At 33.3% G+C, this 18,506-nt stretch overlaps 1 protein-coding gene across 2 annotated transcripts in view; it reads left to right on the forward strand.

Annotated features, from left to right (window-relative positions):
* The first annotated feature begins 7,230 nt into the window (after positions 1-7,230).
* The window catches only part of CDH9 (cadherin 9), a 131,335-nt gene continuing 120,059 nt past the window's right edge, over positions 7,231-18,506 (forward strand). Inside the window, exon 1 of one of the 2 annotated variants that reach the window (XM_036907291.2) lies at positions 7,231-7,416. The gene's annotated coding sequence lies outside the window, so the exon portion shown is untranslated. The remainder of the gene's footprint in view (positions 7,417-18,506) is intronic. The other variant, XM_036907290.2, reaches the window with a different exon arrangement.

Consider the following 18,506-nt stretch of genomic DNA (forward strand, 5'->3'; position numbering starts at 1 on the left):
GAAAGGAGAAGCTGGTTCTTTGAAAAAATAAAATAAATAAACCCGTGGCCAGATTTATCAAGAAAAAAGAGAGTCTACACATATAAACAGAATCAGATATGAGATAGGAAAAAATCACTACAGACACCACAGAAATACAAAGAATTATTAGAGAATACTATGAAACATTATATGCTAATAAACTGGATAACCTAGTAGAAATGAACAACTTTCTAGAAAAATACAACTTTCCAAGGCTGACCCAAGAAGAAACAGAAAATCTAAACAGACCAATTGCCAGCAAATAAATTGAACTGGTAATCAAAAAACTACCTAAGAACAAAATTCCTGGTCCAGATGGCTTCACCATGGAATTTTATCAAACATTTAGTGAAGACGTAATACCCATCCTCCTTAAGTTTTCCAAAAAGTCACAGAGGAAGGAAAACTTAGAAATTCATTCTATGAGACCAGCATTACTCTAATACCAAAACCAAAGACACCACAAAAATGGAAAACTACAACCCAAAATTCTTGATGAACATAGATGCAAAAATATGCAACAAAATATTAGCAATTCAAATTAAAAATACATCAAAAAGTTCATCTATCATGATCAAGTAAGATTTATTCCAGGGATGCAAGTATGGTACAATATTTGAAAATCCATCAACATCATTCACCACATCAACAAAAAGAAGGACAAAAACCACATAGAGTTGCATCAAAAGAATAAAATACCTAGGAATAAAACTAAGGAAGGAAGTGAAAGATTTATACTCTGAAAACTGCAAGACACTCATGAGTGAATTTAAGAAGATAACAATAAATTGAAATACATCTTGTGCTCATATATAGGAAGAATTAATATTGTCAAAATGGTAATCCTGCCTAAAACAATCTACAGATTCAATGTAATTCCTATCAAAATACCAACAGCATTCTTCAACAAATTACAGCAAATAGTTCTAAAATTCATATAGAACTACAAAAGACCCCAAATAGCTAAGGCAATCCTGAGAAAGAAGAATAAAGCTGGGGGGATTATGCTCCCCGACTTCAAGCTCTACTACAAAGCCACAGTATTCAAGAGAATTTGGTGCAGACATTTGAACAGACCCAAAAGTCAAGGGAACAGACTTGAGAGCCCAGATATAGACCCAAGCATATATGTTCAATTAATATATGGTAAAGTAGCCATGCATATACAATGGGGAAACGACAGTCTCTTCAACAACTGGTGTGGCAAAACTGGACAGCTACATGCAAGAGAATGAAACTAGTTTATTGTCTAACCCCATACACAAAAGGAAACTAGAAATGGATCAAAGCCCTGAATGTAAGTCATGAAACTATAAAACTCTTTGAAGAAAACATAGGCAAAAATCTCTTGAGTCTAAACAGGAGCAACTTTTTCCTGAACACATCCCCTCAGGCAAGGGAAACAAAAGCAAAAATGAACAAATGGGACAACATCAAGCTAAAAATCTTTGTACAGCAAAGGACACCATCAACAAAACAAAATGGCATTTTACACTATGGGAGAATATATTTGTAAATGACATATCTGACAAGGGGTTAACATCCAAAATATATAAAGAACTCACATGCCTCAACACCCAAAAAGTAAACAACCCTATTTAAAAATGTACAGAGGAGCTGAACATACATTTCTCCAAAGAAGAAATTAAGTTGGTGAACAGGCACGTGAAAAGATGCTCCACATCGCTAATTATCAGGGAAATGCAAATTGAAACAGCAATGAGATATATCCCCTCACACCAGTTAGGATGGCCAACATAGAAAAGACTAGGAACAATAAATGCTGGCAAGGATGCAGAGAATGGGGAAACCTCCTGCACTGTTGGTGGGAATGTAAATTACTTCAACCATTGTGGAAAGCAATATGTTGGTCCCTCAAAATACTATAAATAGAAATACTATTTGACCCAGGAATTCTATTTCTGGGAATTTACCCAAAGAAAACTTCTCAGATTCAAAAAGACATGTGCACCCCTATGTTTATTGCAGTACTATTTACAATAGCCAGTACATGGAAGGAACTCGAGTGTCCATCAGTAAATGAATGTATAAAGAAGAGGTGTTCAATATACACAATGGAATACTATTCAGCCATAAGAAGAAATCAAATACTACCATTTGCAACAACGTGGATGGAGATAGAGAGTATTACGCTTAGTGAAATAAGCCAGGTGGAGAAAGGTAATCACCAAATGATTTCCCTCATTTGTGGAGTATAACAGGAAGGAAAACTGAACGAACAAAACAGCATTATATTCGCAGACTCCAAGAAGGGACTAGCGGTTTTCAAAGGGGAGAGATGGACAAGGTTTGGTGGGATGGGAGGGAGGGAGAAGGGGATTGAGGGGTATTATGATTGGTATAAACGGTATGTGTGGGGGTCACAGGGAAGACAGTGTGTCACAGAGAAGACAAGTGGTGACTCTGTGGCATCTTATTACACTGATGGACAGTGATTTCAATGGGGTATGTGGGGGACTTGGTAGTATGGGTGAATGTAGTAACCACAATGTTTTTCATGTGAAACCTTCATAAGAGTGTATATCAATGATACCTTAATAATTTTAAAAAAGTACCAATAAAAAAAAACACAAAAAAACACATTCATGCTTTTGTTGATAATTACAAGTCTAAGAATTAAGCCACAGGTTAGGAACACCAGTCGACATACACATGGGGGGAAAGCAAGGTTTATTTAAGGGAAACAATCTTACAGGAAAAACAAAATACATAATTTTGCTATGGCCTGAATTTTCAATTAATAATTAATTATTAGTATAATAATTAATTAACTAACATAATAATTAAGCTAATTAATTTGTTAAAATCCTAATGCCCCAACTGATGCTGTTAGTAGGTGGGGCCTTTGGGCAGTGGTTAGAACCCTCATGAATGGGATAGTGCTCTTAGAGAGAACCTTGAGCGATCCTTCATCCCTTCCCCCACGGGAGGACATCATCAAAAGATGTAAAGAGAGCTCTCACCAGATACTGGATACTGAATCTATTGGTGCCTAAATCTTGAACTTCCAGCCGTCAGAATTGTGAGAAATAAGTTTCTGTTGTTTGTAAACCACCCACTATTTGTAGGTAATAACCATGAGGTTATAGCTGAAGAGGAGAGGAAATGATCATTGGAAATGAGAAATCAAGAGGTCAAGTTTTGCATGGATCATCTAAGTGATTGCCGAATTTATTAAGAATGATAATCGTGGTTAAAAAACAATAGAGGAAGAAGGAGGAGGAGGGGGAGAAGCAGGAGGAAGGAAATGGAAAAGGGGGTGGGTGGGGATATTAACCCAAGAAATCAGCTTAAGTGAATGAAGAGTAATCATCTGGTTTTTAAATTGTTGCAACAAGGAGAGTTAGGTATGAGAAAATCTATGGCAAGCATGGATAAAGAAGTGAGAATCTATGGCAAGCGAGGAGATTGCTGACCCCCAACTCTAGGCTTTGTGGTAGCTATAGGAGTAATTCACCTCTCATGTGAGAAATACGTAATGGAAGAGAACCTTCAGACAACAGCCAGCTTGGAGTCAGAGCAGAGACCTGAAGAGAACATTCAATGGAAAGGCTGAGGACACAGGATTTTCTGATATGAAGCAGATTCACTAGCAGTCATAATTGGTCTGAGGGAACTTGGGGAAGTCTCAAACCACAAGATGATAAGAATCATGGGGATGATACATTACCGGAGAAGCTTCAGCATTGGAATAGGTCTGATGTAAGTAGGGATGTGAACAATAACGGGATTAATATTGTGGGGTGAGGCCTCATAGAGGATATTCATGATAGTGGCATGCACAAGTTGTCATGCAAAGCATTTCAGTTTTAGCTGGGAAGGAGTGTGCAGTTCTTAACAGAAGGAGGTGGTGGTTTTAAATTCCTGGGTCCATTAATGGTATGTACCATCTGTCTCACAGTTGTCCCAGTGCAATACCCATGTCCTTATGGTCCTCTCTGAGTAATATTGGACCAATTATATGCTTAAAAACTCACTTGAATATAAAATTTAGTTTATTCATTAATTCATCCATAATTCTTTTTCCACTTCAGTTAAAGCAAACTAGCATTGTGGTGCCTTTACTCGAGATTTCTTTCTCAACAACTTGTAAAATGATTATTGTATAATAGAATAGTTTTTATACTAATAAAATGCCAAAGAAAACCTCAAGTAAATTTCCTGTGTGCAGGTTAGTAGGTTCTGGTTACAATTCCAGTGTGAGGGGTAGGGATCCTTACACCAGGAAGCAGTTCTCAGGAAACCAGCTGGGTGTCCTATAATTTAACTCAATTCTGACACTGTCTACCTAGATTAGTATCAGATCCCACAAGAAAAGGGTTTAATCCCATTAGATTGCCTCCCCACCCATTTCTGACTCGGGTCACAAACTCAATCTATTATGTATACTTCTGACCAATTGGCTGCAAATGATCCCCTCTTTGGGTTCAGTTAACTTGCTAGAGAGGCTTAGAGAAATCAAATAAATATTTTACTTACTAGATCACTAGTTTATTATAGAAGGGTATAAGCCAGGAACAGCCAGATGGAAGAGATGTATAAGGCAAGGTATGGGGAAGGGCATGGACCATTCATGCCCTCTTTGAGGGTGAGTTCTTAAATCTGTATGTGTTCCATCAGCGAGTAAGCTCTCCAAACCGGTCCTTTCTGGTTTCTATGGAGGCTTCATTACAGGCACGACTGATTAAATCACTGCCCATTGGTGCCTGATTTACCTTCCAGCCCCATTCCCCTCCCCAGAAACTAGGAGTGTGGAACTGAATGCCCTACCCTCTAATCACATATTTGGTTCTCCTGGCAACCAGCCCCCATCCTTAGGTGTGGTCTGAAAGTCGTTGCATTAACATAACAAAAGACACCTTTCTGCTCTCCTAAAGTAGAAAATTCATAGGGTTTTAGGAGTTTCTGTGCCAGAAAAGGGGAACAAGACTATAAATTACAATATAACATAGGGATACATCAATTCTTTTGAGCAGTCTTAAATAGATGGAGTCCTCAAGAATGGAGAAGCATTATGTCAGAAGAAGAAAAAAAGAAAAAAATTCCGTAATGTTTTTTGCAGTAAGGTATTACATGTCAAGTACCAAATGATTAAGAAAGTTAATTCAAGCTAAAGTAATCTTGAAAAGAATAATTCAAATAAATATTTTACATTTACTCACTGTAAGGAAGAGGAAATATACTCTTACTCTTGTAAATAATGATGATTAATATTTTTGTACAAACCTATTTGCTAATTCATAAACATTATTCTAAGTATTAAAAACTATTTTATATGATTAAGAATGCTACTTCTATTTGAACTTACAAGGAGCTATAAACATGATAATAAAAGAATTCTCAAAAATTCCAAGATTTATGCCCTTGGATTTCAAATGCTCCACAGTCACTATGACAAAGGAGAGAAGCAGAAGACGGGGATAGTAACCATGTTTTTACTTGGCAACACTTCCCCCTGCCTTTTTCCTAGGACTAGTAAAATAACTTAAATCAGGTAATATAATGCTTTGTTGAATTGTGGATTTCACACAAAACAATTTTTCCCTATGGTTATGTTTCAGGGGGAATTGAAATATATGCAACTTTAGGGATTTAAGGCCTTTATTTGTGAATATTTACCTTAAAATTTGATGAAATATATTGTTTGGTTCTTTTTTCCCACTTTATGTACATTACTTTACCTCAGCATTAACAAAGAAAATCCTATAATATGTGCTTTTAAAGGAACAAGTAGACGTGGAAGAAATAAGTATAAAGGAGTGAATTATAAAAGTGTGTAGTATAAAAAATGAAGTATAAAAGTGTGAATTTTACATGAACTGTCTTTGCCTTGAGAAAACACTTAGCCTCCATGAAGAATTCACTATGCTGTTCTTAACCATGTGGATCAGTCTAGCTCTGGACAATATGCATAAAGCTTTACATCTTCTTTCTCTTCCTTCATTTGTAGTTGAACAAAACTATGTCCCTTTTTTTGTCTATTTCCTAAACTTCAAATTCACAGTTATTTAAAACCACATACTACAAGTTCAATTACCATGCATTGGTAACATTTTTACTTTGGAACATATAAAACTGTATTTTCTAAGTACTTGTGTTTCCTTTTAAGAAGTAAATTTCCATAATGCACATACCTCAGAGAGGCAGCTCTATTACCTACACTTCACAGATAAGCTTCACCGTTGTCTGGGATAGGGGAAGTGGCAATTTTATTTTTATTTTCTATTGCCAGTTTTCCTTTGAAGCATCAAATAGGATATTGATATATTTTTGGCACTTAAGCTATTTACTTACTGTGACTTAACGAGCCGTTATAAAGTGAGCCATATTCCCACCATGCATTTCATACAACTATTACTAGAATTTCTTTTCAGAAGGATTTATCTACTAATCAATATCTTTCTTATTGTGCCATTTCCAGAAGTACTACAGAGACTTCTGCTCTGAAACAGGGTTTGACTCTAATGTGGTTTACCTTCCCTGATAGCTGTAAGACGTACAACAGCAAATCTAACAGGTGGACCACCTGGTTCTTGAGATGTGGCTGTGCTCACAATCATTTGGACATTTCTGGGTAAGTGATAAATCCTTCAGTTGCATTTATGTGGTAAAAAGCAAAGTATTGTAGAAATGTGAAATTACACTTGAAACCATTCTCTTTACTGAACAGGTTAGGACATCAATTAGTAGACATATTTAAGTTACAGCTTTGGGAAGATTGAGTTTATAAACTCATAGACACACAGAAATTCATCATTATCAGTGGTAAATATAAACTGGATTTTGCCCTTCCTTTTCTTAAACTTGGTCTTTTGGTATGAACTGAAATAGGTAGTCTGTACACAACATTCCTTTCCAGCAACAGCATTTTTTCTGTGATCTATATTTTCTACAGATGATTTACAGGTTACAGGCATGCTGTGACCTTTCTCTCCCAACTGCAAACAGATTAAGCAGAGCTGATTAACCGAGACTACAAACACTGGGTTATTTTCTCTTATGAGGGTCTTTGACAGAGCCTCCCTCTCTGAGCCCACCCATTTCAATCACTTGCAAATCACTGTGCCTGAAGAGGGCTTCACTCGCGAGCCCCAAACCTGGAGCCCTGCAGCGCCATCAGCGGCAGTGTCTTCCCCTGGGAGATACGTCTTTTATTAATCAGGAACGCTGAATGGAAACCAATCAGATAGAGAGTTTCTTTGGCTTCAGCTTCCTGCCTGTCTGAGTTAAAAGTAATGCTGGAAGAGGGCGGCACACTGAGAAGCCTGAAGCTTCAGCTGTGATGATACTATAAAAAGAGAAGGAATGAGACAGAAGCAACATCGGAATCGTCAGGGCTGAGCAGGGCTAACCTCAGTTTCATTGCTAAACAAGGTAAATGTCATTTACTTTGCTTGACAATATAAGCTATTCAGTGTTTGCTTCCTTATAATGAAGTAGTACCAATATTGCTTTCTCCTGGTTTCTAAATATTCTGTCTCTTACTCTCAACATTTGGAAGCAGGTAAGAATACATTTTGTAGTATTTGAGTAAGATGTTAAAATGCTCAGTGAAAAAATCTTACAGGGTTTGCTTCTTATTTTACTTCTACAAAACTGATCCCTACCAAAGCTCTTTGCCTAGTGCTCCGTTTGCATATGAAGCATTATTACAAAAATAAAACTCAACTTCACATTGTGGTAGTTGATTTGGGGGGCTTTGAATTACTCACATGTTAATGTGTTTAAGTATAGGATTATTATATACTTTGAAATGGACTCCTGGTTTCCTCATAACTTTTGTTTACATAATTTGAGTGAGAACTGTCAAAAGCAAGGACATCTTTTATAATTTAATCAGAAGTGATTTCTTTATTTTTTAATATTAAAATGAAATAATCTATAAACAGTAAAAATAACCCATCTATAGATGGACAAAGGATGTCAGGATTAAGATAAATCACTTTACCTGGGAGAGGAGGTTTTTTCACATATTTCTGGTTCCCACTCAGGTCACCATTCTGCATGTGTACATCTGTTGGCTTTAATTGCTTTCCATTATTATAGGCAAATGCATCTCAGTGTAGTACAGACTGGATGAAAACAACAGGAGAGAGAGAGTTTCAAAGGCAAAATTGGCATGTTTTATTTGAAGTGATACGGAAAATGCAATAATTTGATGGAGCATTGTTGTTTTTATTTTCCTTTGCATACTCATTCACGTCCGTTAAATTATCAGCCCACTCCTCTCAAAAACGGCACAGTGAATTCCAACTATAAGGTTATCAGTATCTATAGTATTTACTTTTAGGTACTGTTGACAATATATGTTCTCAGAATCTAGTTTAATAACAAAGATGCATGAAAAGAGAAGTGATCACCTCTAGTAGATAAGTCCACATTTATCTGTATGATCAACTTTTGATGAGGATGTAGTAGACTATAGATTTGAGGAGAAATTGGAGGTCTTCTCTGGAGATTTGTTGTCACTTAATATTTTATGTTATAGACCTATAAGATTACTAAAGATTTTTTTCAAAGGGTTTTCAAATCTCTGTAGCACGAAGTAACGAGTGATTTTGTGACAGCAAAAAAATAGTGGTAACTTTTGCATGCCAGGAAGAAATCTTCATGTGGCTCTCCTTACTTAATCAGTGGAATTAAAAGAGTTACCCATTGTCAGCCATAGCTGACTAAAAATGAATTGGATCCTTCAGTATTCTTAACTCAGAAAAAAAAGTATGATTTTAAAACCTCCTGCATTTGATAGATGGTAAATTCTGTTTCATAGTCAGACACTGCTTCACTGCTTAGGCAATGGTATGTCAAGTGTAGAATACATTTGTGTAACTACAAAACCAGTTAATCCAGATTTGAACAGTAGATACTTTGAAAGATAAAGAAAATGAAATAGCAGGTTCTTCCAGCACACAGCAGCAAAGAACTTGGACAAAACATGAGCAGCATGCATTCGTGGTCTTGGCATCAAACATGTCATGGGATCAACTGAAGTTCTCTCAAAGGAAGAGTACCACATAATTGTATGTACTTAGTATGTATATGCTGAGATGTTGAAATACTGTCATCTCTGTATCTGTTCGTTTTGAAAAATGAGAAAATGTAAGCTCCATAAAGCGCATGGTATGAGCAAATCTAATCCTGGAAATAATGAATAGAAAAGTGCATTAGAGGAAGCAGTTAGTAGCCTACTTAAAAATAAGTCAAATAAATTTGGTAGGACTAATAAAGCAAATCACTTAAGATAATGTTATTTTCTAGGATGGAAAAATATGGTTTTTCCCTTCATCATTTCAAACAATTATGAAATAATTTACATAATTGTCATGATTATTTTGTTCATTGCATAATCGAAGTAAAAATGTCTTGCACCACTGCCTATGTGTAACAAGTTCACAGTATAAAAGTTGGCTTTGAAATTGTGTTTTTAATTGTTGTGTTGCTGAACTTGATAAACTGTATGTTGGATCAGAAGCATTTCTGAATGTCACCTTGCATGAAAAGATTTCATTTGGGATTTTCCTGTGACCCTATATAAGCAAACTTTAGCCAGTGCACTGTTCCTTCTATGCTGCATTCATAAAAGGGGCTTAAAGAAATTAATTGGAGATTTTTTTCCAGCTGGCTCACCTCTCACTAGACATTAGTAGTGATTTGAGGCAGATACAGATTCCTGACAATATCTGCACAATGTATAGATGCAGTTAATCAGAATGCTTCAGACAATGTTTATAATTATATAATATAAAATATGTGTGTAAGATGGCAATATATTATATGCAGGAAAGTATAAATTAAGGTGAAAGTTTTCATGAATACACACTGGCCATAACTTGTTTTCTATGAAAGTGAACACCCTAGATGGATAATTATTTAGCATTAATACAGAGGCTTCAGTGTAATAGATCATTAGTTTGCTATTTTCTTTAAGACTTAATTTGTTCCCTCAAATTAAAATTTAACTATAAAGTATAAATAAATCTCATATTTGAAAAAAAAAGTACACAATTAAAAAAAAGTCCAAAGTGGTATTTTAAATATTTGTAATTGTGACTTCAAGGATATATATATATTTATATATACACTTATGTATATACATATGTGCTATTAAAGTGATATCAAAATAATAAGAATATTAACTACATAGTAAGTTTGATTTATGATGAGGTACTTTATTATAAAAACTCTAGTTAGGTTCTTGGGTATTTTACTTCTTAAATTATTTCCTTAATTAAAATTAAGTTTCTTAAAAAGAAGAAATCATGGTAAAAAAAGACCAAAGGACATTGGTTTTAATCACTTTGTTGTCATCTGATGCTAACTTATAAATATGATAATTTTTATTGTAGAACATGACATGTTTCCTAAGACTTTTTCTTTGTATTTTTCATATTTATTATAAAAATGTGTTGTGCATTAAAACATATCCCAAAAACATTTCTTAATAACCATGACATTATCATATATATGTGTTTAAATAGATTCTAGAACTTTAGAAAAGGGATTTTAGCCACCTTCAACTCTATTGTCACACAAGAAAACTGAAGTTTGAGAGATGAGGTCACACATATCCATGGCTATCAATTATATATGAAAAAATTGGTAACATTATGGGAAAATATATCAAGTTCAGTCATGAAAATCATATTAGGAACACACACAAACACACACAGTGATTAATTGAAAACAGTGATTCCTAGATTGTTTTAATATCCTGAGAAAAGTTTTTTATCTTGAGTCACTTCAAATTCCTCTGCCTGAAACCACCATTATCCTCATCATTAAAATATGGTTAGAAATGCACAGTGAAGAGTGTCTTTATAGCACTTTTATACATTTCCATAACAGTCCTAATATGTTAATGCACTTATCCCTAAATTTAGCACTAGTAAGAGATGGGCTTATAGCCACATTAAGAATGCAAAGTGCCTGAATAAAAGCATGATCTCTAGAGCCCAACCAAGACATTGTGTATTAGCAGTACCATGAAACACTTCCCAAAACGTAAAAGTCATGATAATGGATCTTACTGCCTATGAAGGGAAAATGGAAACCTCATGAGGAATTGTTGCTGTAGTGTGTGTGTGTGTGTGTGTGTGTGTGTGGTGTGTGTAGGGGGGTAGAGAGAGAGATTTATTTTTAAGGGGAAAAGGAGAAAACCTGAATATTTTCTTAAAGTGACATTCAAGGTTTTTCTCTTTTTTTTTCTGTCCCATTACTTTGACAAATTATAAAACAATTGCAGGAGGAATGAGTGACTTCATATTCTCTGTTTCTCTTCACGAGCAAGATAATTCTTGGTTTTTCTAATTAATCAATGAAACACCAGAGCATATAATTGTTTCATAAGTATGAATTAAAAAACCTGCCCCTCATATTGCTTATTTGAGATTGGCTCTACTATTGTGAAGAGCATGGATGACCTCATTATGTTTTTTTCACAAATGCTTATTCAGCTTATAATAGAAATAGCAGTGACTAATGGTTATTATTTGATTTTTGAGTTTACAGATGAATATGTTCCTAAATGTGTTGTAAGAAATTGATACACCTGACAGAATTTATATTGGAATATGCTAAGCTCACTACAATTTATGTATTATTTAAAGAATATTCAATTATAATGGGATATTTACTTACATTTACTGAAACAGGATTTCAGGAAAGTCATCAAAAACAAGAAACAATATTTACAGGAAGCCAGTTTAACAAGGAAGACAACAATGTCTATATGATAGGTAGTCTAAGCAAATAAACACTAAGCAAATAACAATAATTCACTTCTTGGGGCAAAAGACATCATGTAATATTCTGCTTTTAAAAAATTGGGACAAAAATCCTAAAAGTTTTTAAAGGACATTTCCCCCAGTCAAGTAACTTCCTTATCATCTATTTTTCCTACCATAGTAGGTCATTATAATAATTTAATGAAATTGCCAGAAATATTTTTTCAAAATACTCACGTATGTTATAAATACTTTGTAATGCACAAAGAGCGTATCAGAAATACAAAAATTTAAATCATTTTCACTGTGATGATAATTAAGCCACAGTTGAAACATCTGAGAAAATTTACAGATCAAATTACAAAGTAACATCTATATCTGTATCTTTATAGCTTTACCTATGCATCTAGATCTATACCCGTTTCCATTTATATTTCTGTGGATCTGTATCTGTAGGTAAATCTGCGTGTGTGTATACTTACCTGGAAAATAGAAAGAAATAACACAATTATTCCACTGTATAAATTAATTAGTCTTTAAACTGTTACAATGTTGCATCATTAGAAACTGTAAAGCATGTGTGTCAGTAACTTATAGATATTAAATCATAAGCAAATAATAATATAGCAATTAGATCTTTCTCAATTTTATAAAAAGTTATGCTCAATTATAGTCCATGTATTATGGCTAATTTGGATAAGTTTTTGAGCAGGGAGAATTAGACATTCTTCTTTCAAAACTGTAACTATAAATAATCTTTCTCCATCGGCTGTCTACTATTTTTGAAGACCTCATAAACATATAATCGCTCTGCCCATTCGTGTGGTGGGTGGGGAAATAGTAATATGAAATAGGAATTATAATGATTTCTCAAACCATGTATGGTAAAAATTAGATTATTATCCAAAATAAAATCATTATTTTTTCATTTGTTATATGTAATACAAAGAAAACACACTATATGTTGGAATTTAAAATTATTTGTATGGCCATTTTTCCTAGCTGAAGGTCAAATCTATAGGTGTTTTATATTTGTTGTATTATTATTGGGTAAATTATTTGCTTAATTGCAAATTTGTTTTATATTAATAATATACGGCTAAAATTAAATAGCTTCGCCTTGTATCTAACAAGATATACACAATAATTAATAAAACAGTCAAGGATAAATAATTGTATTACTGCCACACCTTCCAGATTAATGTTATAACATACTTATTAGTTCACTATAAATCATTATTTATGCACAACCTGAGCAGGGTTTGGAATAGGTTTAATTATTATAAATCATAATTTTTTCCTTTTCCCCCAAATCTTGCCAGTTTATCTAGATAATGTGACATTTTATATAACACTTAATTGAGTTATGTTTTTAATATAAGTCCACTAAATAATACTCAGACTTGTATTCTGGCAATACCCTTCTAATAACTACATAATTAATGTACTATTGTAATAGTACAAAACTATTGTATGCAAATGGTATTTGTAAGTCTTTTACATTCAACTTAAATTGACATCCCTGATACAATCATTACAAAGAAAGAATGTTATTGTCATACCTACAATAAATATATTTTTAATAATTAAAATTAACTTTGGTCAGTTTAAAATAGGTAGTCATCTTTAAATACAAATAATGAATGTCGATAATAAACTTAGCTTTTTTAATATTACAGGGTTATTTTAGTATATGAGAGTGAAGAGTTTTTTTATCAGTACTGTTTCTATGTATTTATCTCTCTATATCTAGACAGAAGTATAGATACACATGATGTATCTCAAGCTCACTTCGTTAGATTGAGACCTGTGTTAAATTTCATTTTAATAGCTAAAGAGGAAAACCATTTTATTTAAATGGGAAAGAAAGTTTCAACTTTGGAAAATTACGTGATTTTAGAAAATTAAAAGAATAATTGTTTTGATAGAATTTAAAAAAATAAGTATATATCAGGAAACTGCTTGAGTTTATAATTACTTATACACAAAGATGAATACTGAAACTAGTGGAGACCAAATAATAGAAAAAAGGAAGATGAGAAAGTGGCAGAATTCCATCGCACACCCACTAGAAGAATCACACAGCAATTTGATTTAATAATGATGCCATCACAGACGACATCTCCCCAGACCTCTGCTGCCTATAGATTTGCTGCTTGACAATGAAAGTTTTACCTTGGGGACCACCACAAGCCTTTATTTAAACATGGACATGGAGATTCTTCTCCATTACACCGAAGGTTAAACCTTGTTTATTGATGTCTTACATTGAAATTGAACTTTAGAGGTGTTTAGGGAAGAATAAAATGTTATTTGTGAATAGAAATGTAACCTGTTTATGTCTTGAATTATGTTTCAATGACCATGTTTATAAAACGCAGTGTTCTATAATGACAAGAAAATGTAGGTAAACAGCCCAAATGGAGAACGAGGAAATTCTACCCTGGAATGAAAAAATTATCCAGAGTATGGTTGTGGACAAATATATTACTACTTAAATATAATATTTTGTTCTATAAAATATGTATTTGAAAAGCAGATTTAGTAAATAAGTAATTTTTTATTATTTTAAAATTCTATACATATTAATACAATACAGTGGCTTTCTACAAATAAGAGGTGTTTTATAAATTATCAATGATGTTTTTTATTAAAATTTCAGCTTTAGGTAATTTTTCTAAATGTAGTCATTTAGTGTTTTTAATTATTTTTCATTTGCATATTTTAGCTTCTGTCATTAGAACTCAAAAACTGAGGGAAAAATTTAGAAGTTTTAACTAATCAACTTCCTAAAAGTAAATTTTCAACCAATTTAATATATAGGAAAGTAAGCATATGTTAAGGTTACAAAAGAGAATTTTCATACTTAGCATGTGATTAATAAGTTCTCAATAACACATATATTAAAAAGATATCAACTAATATACTACTAAGTATACAAATACATATCTGTATATATATTAAAAAGTTACTATTTTTAATATGATAGGTGACATTTTGTGCTGGAAGTGTAACATGTGTTTTCTCCTTTAAATATAATTATAATCTTTGGGAAAGGTATCCACATCCATTGTTTATGTTTTTTCTTCTGCTTTAATGCTAAATCATTTGATGGCTAACACAGACTTCCCGTAGGTTGTACATTGTCCACTGCCTTCTAACCAAATTGAGCACAAATCTAAGGTGAATCATGAAAACAGACTTATTTTTCCCATGCAATGAAATGTGATGATTGATTTCTCTTCTTGATTTTAACTACCTGTGCTTTCTTACCTTCATGGCAACTTTAGCTTTGGTGCAACTTCTGCTGCCATATTCCCTTTGCTTCTTTGCCCATATTCTTTCCTACCCCCTCTCTTCCTCCACTTTAAAGACAGAATATGTTTAACTGCAAGTGCCCATCCTTCTTAACTTGACTTGCATTTTGGGGAGATATTCAGTGAACAGTAACAGAAAAGTAGCTTTCCAACAGGAGAAGCTCCTTGCATGTGGAGCTCATAAAAATTGGTCAGTATATTCATGCATGGTTTCAGACACTCTTCTCCTCTGCTCCATCTCTCCTTGTGTGCACTTTCCAGTTGGCTAGATATGGGCCTCAGAGGGCTTTGGGTTTGACCAAGGTTACAGTTCATTAAGAAGAGATAAATAGAACAAGGAAACACACTGCAACAGACAAGGCAGTTTGACTCTAAGTCCAGGAATGCAGCCCTGTGTGAGGATTTTGAATTAAGAAAAATTGATGCTTGAAAACCTAAGGCTATCCTTCTTTACTTAATACTCATAGGGTGTGTGTGTGTGTGTGTGGAGAAAAATTGGCAATGTTTTGATATTGACTGCTTGGCTTTAGGAGTCCCAAAATGCATATAAACTTTCATATTAAGAATCTGCTCTTGTATCCCATTTCCATGTAGTAGAAAAGATAGTCCATCTTACAGTTGGCAGATGGAGGTAGAATTAATGCTTCTTATAACTTCAGAACCATAGTGTAGTGTCCTAAACATGAGCGGGCTTGTTGAGAAGTCTATTCAGAATCCGAAATTCTTTTATTTAAACTCACAATTGGGAAGAAGACCAGATTTTTTCCAATAATTAATTAATTAATTGGCTGATTATTTCATTTTCTTAACTTTGAATGTACTTGTTACTGAGCACCTCCTATGTCCTAGGTTCTGGGCTATAATGAAATGCGCTTTGGAGACCTTCACGTGGAAACCACCATTGTTTCCCAACAACTTCAGTTGTTAGAGATTCTCATCTTGCTGTGTCAAAAATTATTTGCCTGTAACTTTATTTTGTTCATATAGCTTGGAACTAATCTTTATTCCAGCCCTATCTAATAGCGTTAAACTCTTTCATAGAAAACTTTGTCCAGCCTATTCTTTTTCTTCAGTATAAACGTTCCTCCTTACTGCAATTTTATAATTAGTAACATTTTACAGACTGCCCTACCATTCTAGTTTCCACATGTGAAATGAATTCTTCTTTGATATTGTCTCTAAAACTGAAACCAATAATTCTAAATGGGAACACACAATAAGTTTTCAAATAAGCTACTTTTCAAATTAATCCAAGATCATATTATTATAAAAGGTATCATTTCACAGTAGTAAGGACAAGCAAAGTCCTGGAGTCACATGTCAAAAGGGTAAAAATCAGATTTATTATATACCTCAAGTATGAGTTTGAAAAAATCTTCTCTCAGAGCACTGGGAACTCTCTGTGTAAAACTGAGATTTTAACAGTATCCACATTATAGTGTAACAGGAAACACAGTTGATTGTCCCAATAATGCCTACTGTTGTTATTAGAAAGAACTTTATTGCTTAGGTTCATTATACCTAGTAGAGAGTATTGATATTTTCCATATAGAAAAGCATGAGAAAGACCTAGCTTAATTTGATGACTAATTTCATTGTTCTTGAAATTAGATAAGGTAAATCTGGAAGTCAGTTATAACATTATGAATATAAATATTCATATATATATACATATATATATATCATATGGTTTCTTGAGTTGACATTGCATATGATGAAAATATTTTGTATTTTGAATAATTTAGTGTTGTACATTTATATCTATATCAAAATTAAGGTTTATTGCTTTAAGTTGGAATGAGTACACTACATGTGGATCTTACAGATATGAGTGAATTATGAAAGTCTTAAATCAATGGTAATAAAATTTCATAGTATCTCGTATCACCACATATTTTAATGTCAGGTGTTTAACTTTTCTATCATTTTTATGGTTTCTCCCTTTTATTTTTTGAATTATATTAATGACTATAAAGTGAATTACATTCTTGACCTTAAAATGACTAAAGCTTATAAAGTTAGTTTATTTGTTTAAGAATATTAGTGTGGCTTTAAAAATACGGTTCAAACAAAAATGGTAACAATGGCATGCTTGTGAGTAGCACACACTAAAATTAACTTGGAAGTTATATTTGCAGTGAATGTTAGTGATTTGATACTTTATCCCTAAATCATCGTAAAATAGAGTTTATACCATTCATGAAACATAGACACTATTTTCAGTTATATTATTCAGTAAATTTGTTCTATAATCAGTATTGGTGCCAAATATACATTCAACCTTTGCTATTCATACAGCGTTTTTCTGGGTGCTGAGGTTTCAGCGATGAACTGGATACAGAATTTCTAATCACAGGAAGGTACTTCCAGAGGAGTGATACAAATAAATAGATAAGATAAATAAATAGATAAGGTATGCTGGCAAAATAGGCTGTGTGATGGAGAGGTACTGAAGGGGTGGTTGGAACTTTATCCAGATGGCGAGGAAGGATTTTTTGAGATGGTGATATTTGAATTGATTCTGAATGGAGAAAAGGAAATATTATGAGAAACATCATTTTAAGTAGAAGAAATGGCAGGCTCAAAGGTTGTGGTATATTAACAAACGTTGCTCATTTTATAATATAATCCTAATCACAATTAATTTAATTTATAAACACTACATTGTTATATTACACTTATTTAAATATTTAAAAACTTAGCAGTCAGAATGTAAACTGGGCATTTTCCATTTTTTATTTTAGCAAATATGATACATCAAGTTATGAGAGCAACAACCTGCATTCTTACATTTTTTCTTGTTTCATTAAATAAGCGGTTCCAATATAATGTAATAGTCATCTTTTTTGTGTGTGCAAAGTCAGACTTTCATTAATTGTTACTATTTATACAGTGGTGGGAATTTCAGACAGTTACTGTAGAATATTTAAATATTAACTATGCATGTCCAAAATATTGGTTCTCTAGATTCTTCTGATTATATATAGTGAGTCTTACAGCTCTTCAGAAAAAAGAATTTGTAATAACATTGATCTTTTATCCTAACATTGAAGAAAATTCTATTCTTTTTGAAGGCACAAGGAACAGTAGATTTCTGTCTTAGAATTTTCTTGAATTTCTCCAAATGTTGACTCCTTCCTAGTTGTGTGATTTTTATCTTGTACACAATTTTCATATTTCAATATAGTTTGTAAAAGAAGGGATCTACTTATGTGACTGCTACTCTTTACTGAGGATCTGCTGTCTATAGGCTCCACTCTTGTCATTTTATAATGTAATGCCTCCCTTTATCTTCAGGCACTTTAATGGCTTCTCTTTCTTTTTGACTGATTTCCTCTTTTCAATGATCTTCATTTAAATTTTCTGAGGTAACTGTATTAATCTAATTCTTGTTTATTTGTACCAGGACCGGAGACAGTCTTTG

This window comes from Manis pentadactyla, chromosome 2, assembly GCF_030020395.1.
Source record: "Manis pentadactyla isolate mManPen7 chromosome 2, mManPen7.hap1, whole genome shotgun sequence".
Classification (NCBI taxonomy): Eukaryota; Metazoa; Chordata; class Mammalia; order Pholidota; family Manidae; genus Manis; species Manis pentadactyla.